The sequence below is a fragment of the Marmota monax genome, unplaced genomic scaffold (genome assembly GCF_021218885.2).
Source record: "Marmota monax isolate L192 unplaced genomic scaffold, Marmota_monax_Labrador192_F-V1.1 WCK01_AAM20220418_F8-fsc00060, whole genome shotgun sequence".
Classification (NCBI taxonomy): Eukaryota; Metazoa; Chordata; class Mammalia; order Rodentia; family Sciuridae; genus Marmota; species Marmota monax.
The window spans coordinates 6,522,690-6,539,876 of record NW_026692826.1 but is presented as its reverse complement, the minus strand read 5'-3'; positions in this window follow the sequence as shown (position 1 = coordinate 6,539,876).

Sequence of the window (17,187 nt, the reverse complement as noted above, 5' to 3'; positions counted from 1 at the left end):
CATGGAAACAAAATGTTGAGATTCTAAGCCCTCAGTGGACTGAGCAAGCTGTAGAACCTGGCCCTGCAGTTTGGGGATGGGCAGAAACTGGGTGGGGGCTTTCGGGGTCAGGGGCTCGTCTTCAATCCCTTCTTTTCACTCAGCCTCCAGCACACACAAGTTTGGAACCACGCAAACCACAGGTCTAGACCTGTGCTGTCTAATATGGCAGCTACTTGTCACATGTGCCTATTTAAATTTAAGCAAAAAAGACTAAATAAAAACTCAGTTCCTTAACCATGAGGGCCCTATTTCCAGAGCTCCACTGCCACCGACTACCAGTGGTCACCGTACCCATAGCAGGGGTGGGGACGTTTCCATCACGTGGACAGCCCAGGGCCCTCCTTTGCTGGTTCCTTTACTGGGTTTACTGGGTGCCCACCTGATCTCTCAGTTCTGTGGGGGCAGTCTCTTCTACCACAGCAGGATGGGCGTGAGCAAGCTCTGGCTATTCTCATTCAAGTCTTCATATCCACTGGCCAAAGCCAGGCTTCTGCCACTTGCTCACCAACAGGGGTGGGGTGGGGCAGTGGCAGTCACACGTCCTCTCTTCAGTGTCAACCACTCCTCAGTCGGAGACATTTGCCCTTGTTCTATTTCATCCAAGTCTTGAGCGCGGCTCGTAGAGCCCAGAGATATCTCTCTGCAGCACACACTGGTGCTTAATCTCACAGTTGGAGCCACAGTGACAATAAATAGCCAACTGTGCACCTCAGACATCTGTCTCAGCCACAGGCATTAAAGGATGGAAAACGCCGAGGCTCAACCCCAGAGCCCTGTGTTAAAGGACAGGCAGCACTCAGCTCTGTCTCCATGCTAGGACTGGAGAGGGCTCCCGGAGGACCCTGACTGCCACCAAGCTTCTCCTGTCCCTCGGGCACAGTTGGGGTTGGGGAAGCTGCTGGCTTCCCCCAGAGTAAACCAGGAACGGGAACAGGAACCAGATCCCTGCCTTGCCCTTGAGTCCCAGATGCTGCACTTACTAAATTTGAAACTTGGACAAACCACTTAGCTCTCTTTGTCTTAGTTTTCTCACAGATAAATTTTGAGGGGAATGCGACTGCACATAGCCCAACACTCGTAAGTTTGCTTTGAGAATTAAAAGGTGATACATTATGGCAGGGATTTGGTGCTCCCTTGATAATTGATAGCTACTAATGTTAGCATGCATTGGTACCAGGAGATGATTTCATCTGTGTTATACCATTTATCTCTCATAAGGACCCTGTAAGATATTGATCTCGTTCATAGTTGAGGAAATCAAAACACCTTCCAATGTAAATAATTCACCCCATGTCACAAAGTGGAGATGCTTTGAGGCCTGTGGTAGGGCTTGGTCCCTCTGTGGTGAAGCCTTCATCATGACCCAGATGCTTAGGGATGTTCTTCCCTGGTAGATGATCAAGATCAAGGTCAGGAGATCAAGATTGTCGAGTGCAGCACTGCATGCCCTGCCCCAGCTCCCAGAACACTGCCTGAACATAGTGGGCTCCTCACAAAGACCTGCAGTCTAGGGGACTATCTGTCAAATTCCAAATCTGACTTTCTCCAGTGGATACTTATTTTATTTACTTATTAAAAACAACCAAAGAACATCATCTTAGTCCATTATGGCTACTGTAACAAAATAGCACAGGCTGGCAGCTTCCCTGATGGAAATCACTTATAGTTCTGGAGGTTGGAGTTCGAGATCCCGGTGCTGACAGATCTCAGGGGGCACATTCTTGTTCATAGATGGGATCCTCTTGTAAAGGCACTGAGGCCACTCGTGAAGGCTTGTCACCCTGAAGGGGCCTCGAAATCCTGTGTGAATGAAACTATGTCACTCTGCTTATTCCAGAATTTCCAAAATATATTTCAAAACTGGAATATTTTTTCCAAGTTGAAACTATTAATTTCTGGGTCCTCTTTTGGGAAATGTTCCGGTTACAAGAAAGATATTTAGGATCTGGCTTAGCAGTTATGAACATAGAAAAGTTATCAACCTCAATTCATTTTAGTTATTTCTATTTAAAATAAAGATTATCCTCTTCACCTCAGAAGACACTTGAGAGTAATAAAAGATATAATTCGTGGTTAGTGTGTGCAAATGTATAGAAATGTTAGTTCTTTTTTCTTTTCTCTACGCTCAGCAGGGTGAGTATGGAATTGGTGGAACTGGAATATTTACCCCAATTTTCAGAAAAAGTAAAAGGAGAGGAACATACTGAACTACTGGCAGAACAGACCTCTACAAATTCAAGCATTTAATTCTGTTTCTTTGCAATTTTCCCTTGTTCAAATAAATTTGCACATTAGTATTTAATATATTCTCTGAGATTTAGGTGATTGAAATAGCAGCTTTATCAAGCAAGTCTCTTTCTCTTCTTTGATCAAAGGTCAGTGTAACTAAGGTTGAATTGTTTGAATTTCTTAAATAGAACAGAAAATTCTTCCATGACTTGTAGGAAACTGATTGCTATTCTTTCTTCCCATTCTGTTTCTCTAGTTTACCAAAGTCACTTTATGTTGAATGGAAAGGAGAAAAAGGAAGAAAAACTAGAATTTTTATGACTAGCATTATCCCTCACATTTTAGAAGAGTATCATTGGAATGGTGTGAAAATTCTAAGTAGGTTCAGATGAGCACTGCTGTGGAAAAGCCAGTTGGTGCTAAAGTGAAATGATGTGCTTGATTGAAAACCAAAGCAGCTTTCAACAGTGATTAGAAATGTAAGAGTGGGTGGGAGTTCTGTTGTATGGAAGCTGCTGAAGTCATGCATGCTGAAGATGGCTAGCCCTGGATCAGGGATTTTCCTGCAAAAAAAAAAAAATGGGTGAATAATATCGTTGATCTTTAATAGAAAAATCCCATATTTTTTCATATAGAGAAAATTCCAATCACCTTGAGCATGCCACTTGCTATATAATAGTAAACTCCATTTTAATTCTGAAATCTAAATTAAATCCCATGTACAGTGAATTGTTGCTAGGTTATTTAATCTGCAATTAACTGTCCTTTACCTTCTTTTATTAGAAATTACAGCTTCTTGCTTAATAGCAAATATGTCACCTACTAAATCCATCACCCACAAGTAATAAGAGCAATTTAAGCATTTAAGGGGAACAGTAACCACCAAGTGCTGATAACAGATTAAAGCATTTACTCCTAAGTAATGTCAGCAGAAACGAAATGACCTGACTGAGGAACAAAAGCCCGCAGTGAAGCAGGCAGCCCTGAGACACTCCGGCCTCAGCAGCTCTGCAGGCTCAGAGGAGGGAGTGGACGCACCCCTCCAGAGAGGCCTCCGGGCTCACCTGGCCACCAGCTCTTACACCTGCTATTGCAGAAAAGATAAGACAACGTCTATTTTGGAAATAAAGGAATAATTTTATCATGGTTTAGAGTTATGCATTCCTTAAAGTCAAATAATCCTTTTACCACTGAGGTAAATCCTATTTGCATTAATCTTTTTCAAAATATTAACATCAACTTGCTAATATTTAATTAAATATTTTTTTCATCTGAGTTGCTAATTAGGTATCACATTGAGTATATTTGACAAATTTGGTCTTCTTTACTTGCTATGGACTGAATGTTAGCATCACCCTCAAATCTTTGATTCATATGTCCAAGCTCTGATCTCCAGTGTGGCTGTATTTGCAATAATGAAGAAATTAGTTGAAATCAGGTCATAAGGGTGGGGCTCTGGTTCCTAGGATTAGTGTTTTTATAAGAGACACCCGATTTCTCTCTTAGTCCCTGTCTGTCCCTCTCACGCACAGGGATGTGAGGAAAGTCCAGGTGAGGGCATAGTGAGAAGGGCCTTCTACAAGAAGGTAGATAACCCTCACCAGCAACCATGTCACCAGGCTTCAGTATCCGACATCCTGCCTCCTAAGTCCTCCTCAATCTGAACTCAGTTTCTGCTGAGTCACTAGTCTATGGTATTTGGTCATGGTGACTAAAATAGCATTATGGAATATTTAAATAACTCATAGGAAGTATTTCTTCCTTAAACTTTTGGTAGAACTTATCAGGAAAAAAAATAGAATGCATCCAGTTTTCAAGGAAAATTTGTAAAAGCTGAAAATCATGTTTTCAATTTGTGTTATAAAAATTGGTCTAATCAAGTTATTTATTCTGAGGCTATTTTTGTAAAATATATTATTCTAGAGAACCATGAATTTCCTTTCTTACTTTGTTAAAAAAATAATCTTTTTTCTCCTCTTAAAAATTTCCTTTGTGTTTTTGGTTCTGGCTTCATTTTACATTATAATATCTCACGTCATAAGGTTTTTGCACATTATTTCATTTTTAAATTGCTCTTGAATTCGTATTCTTGTGGGAAATGGGAGGCTGGTGTGGAAGGCTGGCGTGGAAGGCTGTCCTGGCTTTAGCCTGGGCTTAAGGTCCTCGGGCTCCATAGCCTCCCATTCCTCCTGCCGCCTCTGAGGCTGGATTTTTTTTTTTTTCTCTGAGAGCACCATGCTTTTCTCCATGGGGCCTCTCCCTGAAAAACTTCCTTCTGTTCCTCCTCCTCCTCCTCCTCCTCCTCCTCCTCCTCCTCCTCCTTCTCTTCCTCCTCCTCCTCCTCCTCCTCCTTCTCTTCCTCCTCCTCCTCCTCCTCCTCCTCCTCCTTCTCTTCCTCCTCCTCCTCCTCCTCCTCCTCCTCCATCCTCCTCCTTCTCCTCCTCCTCCTCCTCCTCCTCCTCCTTCTCTTCCTCCTCCTCCTCCTCCTCCTCCTCCTTCTCTTCCTCCTCCTCCTCCTCCTCCTCCTCCTCCTCCTCCTCCTCCTCCTCCTTCTCCATCCTCCTCCTTCTTGCTGGACCTTTACTTTATTTGCTTATTTATATGTGGTGCTGGGAATGCAATGCAGTGCCTCACACGTATGAGGCAAGCGCTCTACCTACCGCTGAGCCACAGCTCCAGCCCCTCCTCTTTTCTTCAGAAGCATCAGGAGGTCCTGTTCCTGTGAACCCTCCTCTGCTGGGGTCACAGGTGATCTGCTCCATGGGCGTTCCAGGAGCTCATCCTGTCCCCCAGCTGTACTGAGGAGCCTGAAGGGGCTTTCCACCTTTTAGCCGTAGAACTTAGCGAAGTGTCTGTAACATGTAAGAATTCAAGTACTGGACTCATGAACCAGTGGACCCAATGAGGAGTTCAGGGACCAACCGTGAAAGCCCACCTAACTCCTCTCCTTACCTCTCCTTTTCTCCTTTTCTCCTCTCTCTCTCTCTCTCTCTCTCTCTCACACACACACACACACACACACACACACACACACACTGACTTCTAGGCAATACTGTGCTTAAACTATCTCATAATTATATCTGTCAATTCTAAGTTTCAGCTTTTAAAATCTTTTTATTGAAAAGTATTTTTTGGTCTTACAAAAATTGCTTTATTTGCAACGGACATAGAATGGAATAATTCTTAAGCCCTTTATCTGCTACTTGTATAAGATTTGGCTTCTAGAAGTTGTTCTGGAAGGTGAACTGCAGGTACGTGGGCTGTGACATGTCTGTGGGTATAAGCTGTGGCGTGCCAGAGTTAGAGGCTTATCAAAAATGTAGGGAGATGCTTGATTCCAAAAGTTAGTCTTCATTTTCTCTTTTTTTTTCCTTGAAGATATTTCTATTTAAAATGACAGGAGCCTCCTGCTCCCAAAATTCCCCGAGTCTAGGAGAAAACTGAATGAAATGTTGACAGATTCACCTTAGTTTTTCCCTCACTTCTGGTGACAGAAACAACCCTAACCTACTGCATCTCACAAGTTGACTGTAGGAGCACCAGCCTATATTCTGGGTGACATCTGCCTGAGAGTGTTGGCCTTTGCCCAATTCTCAGACTTCCTTTTAAGAGGAGAGGAGTGCTCACTTGGTGGCAGGATTGGAGAGTGACAGCTTATGCTTTGCGGTCACCTCTGAGTGGCAGCCTTCCATGGAGACTTAGGGAGAAATTACGTCAGAGGACCGATTTGGGGAGCCGGAAGGAAGTGGAGGATGGAGTGAGAAACCAACGCCTCATCCCTGGGGGAAGATAACGGTGCTACAAACACTTACCACTCTTCATGGGGCAGCAGACCATGTTTCCTTCAGGGAAACAGAGGTGGAGGACATCCAAGGTCTCCTGCTGGTCCTGCTCCTGTGCACCCCATTTTTGTCCTCTGTCCTGTCTTTAGACCAGTTGCAGCACGGAATTCCTCCTCTGATGCTGTCATCTCCAGAGCCTGCAGCGTCCCCCCAGGAGGTGCTGCGGTCCAGGGGGTCACAACTGCGGGCTGTAACCATGACCCTGGCTGCACTCTGCCCTGGCTCAGATGTCCCCATGCAAGTCAGTTCTAGTCCCTGCTGAGTAGCTCTCTCCTCCAGCTGTGTGTGTCTGTGCTCTGCAGCCACACAGCCAGCCAGTGGTGGCCTTGCACTACCTCCCCAGCCAAGCATCACAAAATGTTTAGCTACATAAACAAGGAGAAATGAATGGATGCATATTATCTCGTTTTAGTCTAACACTTGACTAAGACCAGGGGAAAACCAAGCCTGAGGAAGGGTGCAGAGCCTCAGGCTTGTGGGAAATGGGGCTTGCCTTTGGATGCTGCCGTGTCTTCCTTCTCTTCACGTTCGCCTTGGTCCAACCTGGATGCATTTAGGACTTCCTGGGCCCTAGGGTTGGAATATGCTGCTTTTGTTTCGTGACTGTTTTTTCCTTTGCTTAGTCAGTTGGAGCCAGACTTAGTATCTGCCCCCAAATATTTCCTGATCCTTTCTTCCCATCTGTCCTTGTTCAGCCTCTCTCTCGCTCCCACCTCTGCCCCCTTTCTTCCTCCTTTAGATATTCCTCCTTCAGACCCCCTCTGTGCCAGGCATTGTGTGCAGGGATTGGGGCTACAGAGCTGAGCAGGAAGGACACTCACATCCCTGACTGTTCCATGGGAGATACACCTCTAGTCATGGAAAGAGAGAGGGCAAGAGAGAGAGCAAAGGGGGTTAGTCTATAAAATTTATGCTGGGGAAGATACGCTTCAGGAGGAAAACTGCAGCTGAGACTGCGCCGTAGATGCAAGGGAGACAGATAACTAGAGGGAAGCGCGTCCCGGCAGACAGCGAAGTGCAATCTGAAGCTGCAGGACATATGGTACCTTTGATGAGCTTAAAAGACAAATGAAGAAGGAGGTGGCCCTCCCTGTGAGCTGAGCCTTGGAGGTGGTGTTCGGGGAGGCACAGGACTTCTGGGCCAGGTCAAGGGTCTGAGATTTTATTCAGTAAAGGAGCAATAGATTTCAGTTAGAATGAGTCAAGTCAGGAAGGCCATTGGGAGAGTGATTGTGCCAAGCATAGCTTCCACAGAATTCTAAGTGGAACAGAGTGTTAGCTGCGGAAATGAGAGTAAAAAAGGATGGATAATGACAGATTTTGGAAATGTAGTTGATAGTCACTGAATTGGATATGATGAAGGTGGGAGAGAAACAAATCAAGTGCACCTCTCCTTTTTAAATTTTTTTCCCCCACTGGGTGACTGAGTGGACAGAATTAAAACTTACTGAGATTCAGAAGATTAGGGAAGAGTCAGAATTTGAGAAAAAAAATCAAAGGGTATACATTTTATTTGAGACAGTCCTGTGATCTTCACAAAGTGAGATATTAGATAGGTTGCTAGATAAATGAGCCCAGAATTCAGAAGAGGATGCATTAGGGTTTATCTTCATTTGGATGGAATGTGAAGCTGTTGGAGTGGATGGAATTTCACAGGACAAGAGCAGATTTACACATCTTTCTACACCACCAAGCATGGTGGTGCACGCCTGCAATCCTGCCATCCCTGCAACTAGGGAGGCTGAGGCAGAAGAACCTCAAGTTCAAGGACAGCCCCATGGTTTAACAAGACCATGTCTCAAAACAAAAAATAAGGGCTGGGGATGTAGCTTAGTGGTACAGTGTCCCTGGGCTCAACCCCCCTCCCCTCAAAAATCTTCCTAATCTTCCTATTCCAAACTCTAAAGAACATCACACTTTAGGGACTGCGAGTAGAACGGCAGGCTAAGAAAAGTGGCAATTAGGAAATCAGGTAAGGAAGTGGCATTTCACAGAAGAAAGAAGCATTTCAGAAAAGACCAAGTATTTGCAAAGCCTTGCTTCTGACAAGCAGGAAAGGACTTCCACAGTGTCCGCTGGCCAGAGCAAAGGGGACTCGTTGGTTGCCGTCACACGAGCAGTTTTATGTTTGTTTTGTGTTCTAACATGGGATCAGCTTTGAGGGCTTCTTGCCTGCACTTTGCAGAAGGACCCCCCTCTCTCACCCATTCCCAGAGCTGCTTTTCTGGGACCACCCCTCCCACCTGTCACCACTTCCTGCCAGTCCCCTGCCCTCCCAGCTCCTGCTGTCTTTGACCCCAATCTCCTTGCATCTGCCGGCGTCCTCCCCCAGCCTGGCCCCTTCCTGCTCTGTGCTCTCGCCTCAGCCCTCATGGCCCTGCCACCACGCCTGCCTTGCAGCTCCCTCTGGGTGTGCTGTCTGTCTAGAGCTGCGCTGAGGTCCTCCACCCAAACGCCTCCACTGGCAGCCACCTGCTTTGGGGGGTAAAAACTCCACATTTCCTTCCCTTAACCAATGCAATGCCTAGGGACACTCTCCGCACACAGGTTTGCTAATTCTCTCCCACAAACCATTCCACTGGAGTCCTGGGGTCCTTGGGCTCCACCGCAGCAGGGAAGCTAGCCCTGTCACTCTTCACCACTGAGTTAGAATCCCTTAAAGGGCAAGTGGTCACAGCTATTCATCTTCACATGCTTCTCACCAGTGACATAGGTACATTGTTCAATAATGATTTGGGGAATTAATAAATATGTTTTAGGGTTTATTATAATTTGCAAAATATTATTCTTAATATAAAATATTGACTTTAATAAAGTATTAAAGATTGTCCTGTTTTCATTGGTGGGCATAATGGGAATATGTCCTGCAGGCTAGACCTACAATGTTCCTCAGAGAAAACACATACAGAACCTTTCTAACAAATTAAGGCAATGTATTAAAAATACCAAAGACCTGCAGCTGACCTCACAGTGAGAGATGACCCACCAACATGCAATTAAGATCTTAGACCCTGTTTAAAGTATTACTGCAAAATCAGCTTTTTCCCATTAAAAAGGATTCTGTGTTTTCCATCCATTGGGATATTTTTAAAAACCAGTTATTACATGACTACTTAAAGTAAACAGGATATTTGAAGTATTTTTATATGTACTTAATTCTACATGTCCTAGTGCTGATTGGGTGTTTGTTTTGCAAAATCCTTGTCATATAAGTCTGAACACCTTATTTCTGATAACATTCTTTTCATCTTAAATCGAATGATTTAAACCATATTCAATGTTGTCACCCACTTGCCAATGAGGGAGGATCAAGGAAGTTCTGTAGAAATGGAAGGCCATCAGGATCCACAGGTAGCATCCTGTGGAGTGTTGAGAAGAGAAATGGAGACAAAGAAACACTGCCCAAAGTTCACCTTTGCTCCTATCTGACTCTCCTGATTGAGTGCTAAGCATAAGATTTAAGGAAGTGTGATACAAGCATGAGCAATCAGCCTGGCTACTCTGTTTCTATTTGAAAAGAAGCTATATGGGATTTGCACTTGTGCTACAAGGGTCAACTTCTGCAGTGAAAAGGATCGATATGTAATTCATGCAAAAGGGGAAGAAGTAAATAGATTCCTATTAAAATGGAATTTTCTAACAGTGATAAACTCTCCAAATGCAGATTATATAGGACTAAATGCAAAGTAAAGAAGCTCATATTACTTGATTAAAAGAAGTTATACTGATTTTTTTATAGATACATCTGAAGGAAACACCACAAGCATATTTGTAAATATACAAATTTTATGTGCATGTGTGTCAAAAAATTTTCATAAGGGAAAATCTGCTTCTTCTTTTGCCTTCTTGGAAACATGTAGACATTATGAAGAAGGCCATGAGTTATGGTTTGCACTTTCACTAGTGTTAAAACACCATATACTTTTTTTTTTATCCTAAGAAGGAAATAACAATTTTAAGAATGATTGGATGGCACACACACTAGAGCTTAGATTTTTCTTTTTTTTTTTTTTAAGAATCTAGCAAAACACTGCTTCCCCTGCCCACAAGAAAGTGCTCTGCACACACATGGGCTCAAGAGCACCTCCTGCTGTGCAGTGGGAGAAGGATAAACCAGGTTGTGGGACGCTGGTGTGCGTTTTAGCCCCATTTCTGCCACTCCCAGTGCTGGCAAACCCCTCCTCCATTTTGAGTCTCATTCCATCCCTCAAAAATAAGGACAATTACTGAATATTGCTCCTCTTCCTCCCTCTTCTTTATCACAGGAATGTGAAGTAATGACAGATGAGGTCTGAGGCGATGTTTGCAGCAAGGCTTTGCACAGGTGGAATTATACGGAGTAGTGACAGGATGCAGAGTGTGATGCCCCTTGTGCCCAGAACTGGCATCTTGAACTCAAATTTGAAAACTAAAAGGCAGTTAGCATCCCCATAGAGAGCTGAAAATAATGGGACCATTTTCTCCTTAAAACTTATTCAGAGGAAGCCATAAATTCTGCTAACCCACCCTCCTTTAGGTAAAGAAAACCTCTTCATAAGTTGAGAAACTGAGGGTCAGAGAAGCAGCTGGAACTGAAGAATCTACAACAACTGATAGCAATAGAGAATAGAGGGGTGTTTGCCACGGACATGGGCCCAGAGGATGGGGAGCAGGTGGTCAAAGGATACGAAATTTCAGTTAGGAGGAAAACGTTCAGAGATCTATGGAACAGCAGGTGACTGCAGTTAGTAGCAATGTATTGTATCCTTGGAAATTGCTAAGATTTTATGTGTTCCAATCACAAAATAAATACATGAGGTAACATGTGTTAACCAGCTGAACGTCATTTTATAATGCATACATATTTCAAAACAAAATGCTCTACACAATAAATAAATGCAATATTTTGTATATTGAAAATTTTAAAATGTGCCTCTCCTAGCTTTAGCAGGAGGAAGAAAGAATACTTCAACCCATCCCAGGAGAGCTCTCCTGAAGAACAAGGCTGTTATGATTCAGGTATGATGAGTCCCTCAAAGATGCACGTGTCTAAGGCTTATTCCCCAACGTAGCAATGTCCAGAGGTGGGGTTTTTGGTGAGTTGACTGGACCCTGAGGGCACTGAGCTCATCAGAGGATCTGTCCATTGATAGCTGAGTGGACTACAGGGTGGCGGTGGAAACCACCGGCAGGTGGGGCATGGTTGGAGGTCGGAGGTCACTGGGGATGGGCTCTTGGAAGCTCTGTCTTCTCCTGGTCCTTCCTCTCTCAGCTGTGAGTGAAGCACTTTCCTCAGACACATTCTTCTGCCAAATTGTTCTGCTTCACTTCAGGACTAGGGTGAGGGAGACAGCCATCATGGATTAAAACCTCTGAAACCATGAGCCCAAATAAATCTTGTCTCCTGTAAGTTATTTTTGTCCCCTATTTTGGTCATAGTGACAAAAACTGACTAATACACACTCCAAAATGAAATGCCTGTGGCCCTTTCTTCTATCAGAGGGCTCATGTCCAGTTGTCAGCTGGCCTGCTTTGTCATGTGGTTGGAAAGATGCAGAAGAACTAGGCCTGAGTCTCCTGGAGTATGTGCACATATGTGTCTCTAGAAGGTGACACCTGCTTCTGGCTAGCAACCTCTGACAGGTCAGGAGAGCCAGGACAGTGTAGACATTGCTCCATTGGGGAATAAGCCTTAGACACATGAGTCTGGGGGACTCGTCATACCCAAATCATAACCAAGTATTTAACAAGGAAAGGTGACAAATGAGCTCCAGGGTCAGCCCTTAGAAGATGGGGCAGGAAGGTGAGAGAAATCGTACTAAAAGCAAGCCCCGGTGCTGAATGTAAGAGGATATGTCAGATGTGTAAGAGGACCTTCCAGTTTCCATAGCTCCAAGTGAGGGCCTCGTCCTGGCAGGAGCTGAGGGAAACTCAGATGCTCTTCTTTGAGCTGGTCCACAGCAGTAAAAGAGACTAGAGTGAGCTAAACATCCACCCAGAACACCACATACTAAGTAGTTAACTAATGGTGGTTTTTAACTCTGGCTCCACTGAATTGCTAGTAAGAGATTCTGACTTCATTGATCTGGGATGAGATTCCAGGCATCAGGATTCTGAAAACTCTGCAGGTGACCCAGAGTGAACTCAGAGTTGAGGACCAGTGATCTACAGGGACTCTGTCCTGTGGTGCAGAGCCTCCCTTGAATAGTCCAGGAGCTGCTCCCACCAGCAGCACACAGCCCTGTCCTTCACACAGCCTAGTGTGCCCATTCTTTCCTCTCTCCAAAATAAAGAAGGCTTGGATGCAGAAAGGCAAGAGATCAGACCATGTCCCCACCTACATTGTACCAAATATTTAACAATCAAAGTTGACAAATGAGCTCCAAGGTCAGCCCTTATGAGATGGGCAGGAAGGTGATCTCTCACCAAAAGCAATGAGAGGAGAAAAATAAGTCACATCATGTTTGTATTTGTACCTGTTTTCTTTACTTACATATTAACCTACTCCAAAACCCAATAACTTTAAACTATAGCCACAATCCTTCCTTTCATTACCCCTTCTGCCAAATTCCACTTGCCAAGCAAGTCCTGAAGACACATAGTGGGTACCTCTTTCCATGTGAGCCTGTGGGCCTTACTCTGCTCTTAACTTGTGTGATACACTTGACCTTAGTCATCTGTGCTGCTAATGACCTGGCCTGGGAGTTTGGTTGGTAATGTGGAAGTCCTTCTGGTCTACTTGCAGAGAGGACCGGAGACCACCTAGGCTGACTTGTTTTTCCTACAGATGATATGCCAGAGCCCAGAAATTACTTGCATAAAATCAACAAATAATGCGATTTTAGGAAAAGGGCAACAATTGTGACTAGGTGTGCTAGTCACCTGAAGGTGAACAGTGCCACCAAAACCAACCCAGTGGGTGGTGCTGCTCAAGGAGGGAGTCAGTGCACCAGCTTCTGCTTCTAAAAGTGAATGAAGGAGAAAGGACAAAGACCTTGGCGACACTCTGTGGAGGCATTAATAATTGAAGTATTGGGATGATGTCCTGTGAAGCTTTGCTGTGATTCATATCCTGGGCAAGAAGAGAGTCATAGGAGTGTCAACCAAATGCCTGATTGATTGGGTTAGAGGAAGGGAGGAAGGAGGTTGATGTTGACTGTACAGACATAGTCGAAGCCTAGAATGAAGCAGAGGATAAAAATAGTGAATACTTTGGAGCTTTAAAAGGTGCTACAGTTCAAATGGCAGCGCTGGCTCAGGGACCTCTGGGCAAGCTGAGATGGGAAATGATGGTGCTCCTGTGGGGCGTGGGCACCACACTAAATGGAGACTGTACCCTTAGAGCAGAGAGAGGTGAATGTCACACACCCGCTGCGAATGTGACACCAGAGAGGCCTGCAGGAGGTTTATTTCTTGGTCTTGAGCTGATGTGTTTGGATGTGGATCACTGGGACTGAGAGTGCACAGAGAAAGAACATCACCTGGAGGATTGACAGGGCAAGAGTGAGCTGGGGCGCCTGCTTCCTGCAGGCCCCGGGCAGCGTCTGGCCTAAAGCCATGGAGAAGCAGCAGGGCCAAGGGTGGGATCATCTTTCAGTTCTCCTGACAGAGGAGGAGCCGGGCCATTGATTGCACCTGATCTAAAGCACATCAGCAGAGCAGCTGTGCGCCAGGTTTAGAGAACATGAGCACAGAGCAGTCTGGGTTAAGAAAGAAACGTTAACTCTCAGCCCCAGAATCAATGTTTACTTTAGCATAGCAATTTAAGGCTTGGCATTTTCAATTTAGTTTAAATTAATTAATGGAAGCCATTGCTAATCACATGACAACTAATGCACTTCCATCTTACACTAGCACCATGTAGCTGAGGCTGAGTCTCTGAGACAGACAGGCTGTGAGGCCCATGGGGAGGGACTGCAGCTGGCTACTGGATGGCCCATTAGGTCCAACTCAATTTTTCTGGGATTTTCTTTCTTCTCTAGCTGTTGGTGCACAGAAAAGTCATCAAACCCAATGCTACACTAATTAAAGATTTTTTTTTTTCACCTAATTCCTTGGGCCCCTTTTTGGCACCAAGACCTTGACTTTTACCTCCAGCACCTTGTGCGGTGCGCTGATTGGAATTCGCATCACTTGCGACACAGGGATATTTCCCAACATGCTCTTCCTCCCTTGAATGCTGCAAACTAATTTTAGTACCATGGAATACTGGCTTCCAAAATAGGACTTCTCCTTTTGAACTAATGCTAATGCAGTTTATGAATCTGATGCTACTATAATCCATCAAAAGGCTTTTCTTAGTCATAAATAAAATGTGCTAACAAGGGACAAATATTTCACTAGATAAATTCTGTTCCAAAACAAGAAAGCCCTGATACGTATGCATCACTTAAATATAGATTAAGTAAATTGAATTACCAAAAAAAAAAAGCACAAAATCAAACAAAAGGTGTATTCTCATTATAAAAGAATATATTTTTTAAAAGTGGAGAAGAGAAAAGCTGTAAAATACAGGAAGTCTCATTTTAAATTCTGATACTGCTTGGTAGTGGCTTGCTTTCCAGATGCTAGATAAATGACTTTGCATTTGAGATTCTCTTTCCTCTTACAGTAAGTAGTGACAGAAGCTCTTTGGCAGTGGGGTGTACGGAGACTCTGTAGCTCTTCTTCTGCACGACTGCTGTGTGTGTTGTGTCCTGCTATCGCTGTAGGCAGAAGCACTGACCTTTACGTTACACACTGTAGAGTAACCTCAAGAGGAATGTGTGTGGAATTTGTGATGCAGAACAGGTGAGCTCAGGAGCATGCACACATGAATTATGGTGACTCAGATGTGACTTAGATATAAAATTTATGATAGCATATTGGCAGATGCAAAATTTGCTCAGTCGAAAAAAAAAGTGCAGTTTTTTTGCCAAGAGTGTCCTCCAAGCCCCATCTTTATGTCTGGGTACCAATAGGCTCAAGGGCACTTTCTTCTGAGTAAATAATTGTCACATGTGAAAATAATACTCTTGATCAAAGAGCATATGTCTTCATTATTCATTAATCTATTCAAGTTCTCAGGGTACAATTGCTTAGTGCAGTAATAAAAGCAACACAGCAACATAGAAAGAAATTTTAAACATAGAAGCATTAGAGTATATCAAGAAATTTGGATAATTACCAGATATACTACCAATTATGTATTTGTAACCTAGGAAAGGGGTAGTTACAAATTAGAATCAAGAGCATTAGTTATGTAGAGTTCCATGGTCAGCAAAAGAACACATGTTGGGTGATAAAATTCAAGCTTCTTCACTTCAAATCAAATGATTTCTGAAATAGATCTATAATAGATCTATAACATCTAAAATTATTTTCAAAATGCCATAAATACCTTTTCTAAATCTTCTAATTATATATATATATATATATATACACACACACACACACACACACACACACACACACATATATATGTATATAATTTTTTAGGACTTTAAATATACATACTACAGAATATTTTTATGATGGCCTCATTTTATCTTCACAAAAATTTGGTGCATTCAGTATTGTTTTAGTCATCTTTTTCATTTCTGTGAAAAAATAACTAATAATAAAATGCATAGGAGGAAAAATTTACTTTGGCTCCTAGTATCAGAGGTCTAAGTCCATCGAATGCTGACTCCAAAGCTCAAGGCCTGAGATGAGGCAGAACGTCATGGTGGAGGGGTGTAGAGGAGGAAAGCAACCCCGAATATGGCACCAGGAAGCAGAGAGAGTTAATCCCATCAGGAGATTAATTCACTGACTGGGGTAAGGCTCTCACAACCCAATCAATTCACCTCTAAACTTTCCTTCATTGTCTCACAGTTGATCATGAGCTTTTGGGGGAACCTCATATCTAAACCACAACAAGTGTCATTGCTATTCTCAGCCTACAGATAAACCAGGGCCTACTGACTTGCCAAACCCAAACCCGTGCAACATTTTATATTAAGTTAAATTCAGGAAGTTAATTATACAATAGATCTGGGTAGTGTAAACATTAGCATAACAGCTTAAGTATTATAATTCTGCATTTTTTCAATAGCTGTGCAATTAATTCTAAAGTTTGCTTTTTCTAGTTGGGCTGATTGCCATAATCCACAAATTTTTCAAATCTAGAAATTCTTTTCTAAATTTATATAAAACCCTTTGTTTTTATATCACTGTCTAGTGCTATTGCAATTTTGGCAGAGGTATTGGATGCACAATGGGCCAGACCAGGATACTTAGGTGTAATAGTAATAGCTACCAATTAGCTTTAAAAATAAATGTGATCTTGGACTGGGGTTGTGGCTCAGCAGTGGAGCACTAGCCTAGCACATGCAAGGTGCTGGGTTCGATCCTCAGCACCACATTAAAAAAAAAAAAGGTATTATGTTCAAGTATGACTAAAAATATATATTTAAAAATCATCTTTAAAAACCGTATCTGGTTTTTAATTCTTTTCTAATATGCACAAAAAGGGAGCAATGATTTTCAAAGCCCCTTCCACTGGAAATCAGCCAAAGCTAAATCTGACGTTGGGCTGTTTTATTTGCCATGTGTATGACAGCTGTCTGTCTTGAACCTGTTCTTACTCACCCATAGGATATCTTCACCCAAGGGCCACAGAGTGACTGGCCTCTTGGGGAAGAGCCCCCTAATCCCTGTGGAAAGAGTCCTTCACAGAGTAGTTGGGGGAAGCCTTTTGTGTGTTTGCGTTTCTCTCATTTCTGATGAAGGTTCCCATTAAATACAGTTGATCAATGTCTGCCTTTTCCATGATGTGCCATCTATAGTCCCCTGGTTAGGTGTCCAACAGGACTTCCTTCATCATCTACTTTCCATCTTCTATGTCTTTCTATAGAAAAATGGCAGCAGCCATCGGAACACCTCTGATGTTCCTAAAAACAAACATGCTGTGAGTGAGGGCAAGAGGGAGGGGCAAATAAGGAGTTTTTTCAAGGAAAAGTTTTCTCAGACTGGGATCTTCTGATGATTTGCACTAGAATTCTCTAAGAGCATGTTGGGAATATTTATTCTCACCAAGGTCACCTTGTTTGCACTGAAGTTTGAAAGCCATGGT